Raw genomic sequence first — 2421 nt, 5'->3', positions numbered from 1 at the left:
CCTTCCCTTAACAAATCCATGATGACTATATCGGATGATGACGTGGAGGAGCCTGTGGTGGACTGGGGAGGACAAAGTTCAAAATCACACAATACCAGGTTATCGTCCAAGTAGCTTTGGGAGCACTCCTAAAACTAGTGCTTCCAAGTAAAGCTGTTGGACTGTAATCTGGTGTTGTGTGATTTTTAACTTTATCCTGGATTAAACTTTCACTCACTGTGTGGTCACTTCTATCATCTCTCAGAGTTTTATCGAATCATTTTCTCATACTGGAAATATAAAAGCAGCTGGTGTCCACTCCTCCTATTTTGACCTGCACCTAAAACAATAACATGACCGATTCGATATGAGAAATAACGTTGTTTGGATATTTGTGAACTGTCCACCCACATTTCACTTGATATTAGGCTGTAATTCACAAAAAACAAAATGAGAGTAATGTTGAAATGACTGAAATCCGGAAACATTTCTTTCGAAATAAGATGGAAAACCAAGGAATTCTGCCATGACTCGTGTTTCTTTGAACCGTGGTCGACTTGACTCCTTCATCCTCCTGGGGACATGCTCAACTTCAAAGTTGTGTCTGCACTCCAGAGGTCTGGCAGACTCAATGTGATGTGCAGACGGAGGTGTTTCATTCCCACTGAATCGATCGCCTCTTTTGGTTGTTGAGTGGTGTTAAAACACACTGCTTGCGATGGCCGGGAATCGAACCCGAGTCAACTGCTTGGAAGGCAGCTACGCTCACCACTATACCACCACCGCTACAGCCTGCAGCGCTCCAGAAATCAGCTGATGTGCCATAATAGTTCTTGACTCGAAATTTCGTTGTTGTTTTGTTGGAAATTTTGCAGTGAAATATTAGAATTGAGAAGTCATCAAAGACCGAGTTTTACTGAGTGGATCGGTCTCCTGATGCCCCGCCTCACTTTTTAATACACACAAAGCAGCATTTCGGATTTCTCATCGTCTGAAATCAATCAATAACAGAAATAGCACGAAAATCCCAGGGCAACCCTGGAACGATCACACAATTAAAACTTGTCAAGTTCTCAGAAAGGTTCACCGGACCGAAACGTGAACTCTGATTTCTCTTCATACAGCTTTACCACCGACTTCGGGTTTGGTTTCTGATTTACAGCGTAGACATAGTCATCGAGATAGAGATGTACAGCTCGGAAACAGACCCTTCGGTCCAACCTGCCCATGCCGACCAGATATCCCAACCCAATCTAGTCCCACCTGCCAGCACCCGGCCCATATCCTTCCAAACCCTTCCTATTCATATACCCATCCAAATGCCTCGAAAATGTTGCAATTGTACCAGCCTCCGCCACTTCCTCTGGCAGCTCATTCCACACACGTACCACCCTCTGGATGAAAGCGTTGACCCTTTGGTCGCTTTTATATCTTTCGCCTCTCACACTAAACCTATGCCCTCTAGTTCTGGACTCCCCGACCCCAGGGAAAAGACTTTGTCTATTTATCCTATCCATGCCCCACATAATTCTGCAGTTCTTTCAGTTTCTAAAACTTCTCAAGAGTTTTCTTAGAAAACAAAAACGGCAAAAACAGAGGAACCATTAGACTGAGGCCACGCTGCAGTAATTGTGGAGAGGAGGGAATTCCGGGTAACAGTTCGGGAAGCAGAACCCTCTCGAGGAATATGTATTAATTTGAAGTTCGATCCCGTTGATAGATTTGCAGGTTTCTCTTTTACTTTGTAGAAGAGGGGGAGGTGTCAGTCAGCAGTAAGGGGTTTTCACAGGAGGGCATGATTTGGAGATGCCAGTGTTGGACTGGGGTATAGAAAGTTAAAAATCACACAACACCAGGTTATAGACCAACAGGTTTAATTGGAAGCACTAGCTTTCGGAGCGCTGCTCCTTCATCAGGTGGTTGTCCGAAATCTAGAGCTTCCAATTAAATCTGTTGGACTATAACCTGGTGTTGTGAGATGTTTAACTTCACAGCAAGGGGTAGTCATGGGCAGCTGTTTAGTGAAGGTCGCTTCCACTGATGTGGGAAGGCAGTGCACGCAAAACCCTCCCTGCCCTAGATAGGTAACCTGAACCAAGATGGGCTTTCCAAGGTCAGGGGGTGCAGAGTGCTGAGGCCGCTGTCATCATTTAGTTCCCATGGGTCCCCAGTCCTTGGGATGCCGTGGCGCCTTAATGATGAATGGGATTGTGTGGAACCGAGACAGGGTCGTGGCAGAACAGTGTCGAGAGTGTGTTGCTGGAAACGCACAACAGGGAAATCGATGTTTCGGGCTCCAGCATCTGCAGACCTCACTGTCTCCGAGCAGAACTGTGTTATCCGCTCAGGTTTAAGCAGAACGTCCGCAGCTTCTCCTGCGGGTCCAACGAAACACAAAGCGCTATCGGGAAGGCAAACGTAGGGGGTGGGATCAGCAAGCAC

General features: G+C 46.3%; 1 non-coding gene across 1 annotated transcript; it reads right to left on the bottom strand.

The window, feature by feature from the left end:
• Window positions 1-693: 693 nt before the first annotated feature.
• trnag-ucc (transfer RNA glycine (anticodon UCC)) lies at window positions 694-765 on the bottom strand. Its single transcript has one exon. It is a non-coding gene; the product is annotated as a tRNA-Gly (tRNA).
• Window positions 766-2421: the final 1656 nt, after the last annotated feature.

The sequence above is a fragment of the Chiloscyllium punctatum genome, chromosome 15, assembly GCF_047496795.1.
Source record: "Chiloscyllium punctatum isolate Juve2018m chromosome 15, sChiPun1.3, whole genome shotgun sequence".
Classification (NCBI taxonomy): Eukaryota; Metazoa; Chordata; class Chondrichthyes; order Orectolobiformes; family Hemiscylliidae; genus Chiloscyllium; species Chiloscyllium punctatum.
This window is presented reverse-complemented; position numbering and strand designations above follow the sequence as displayed.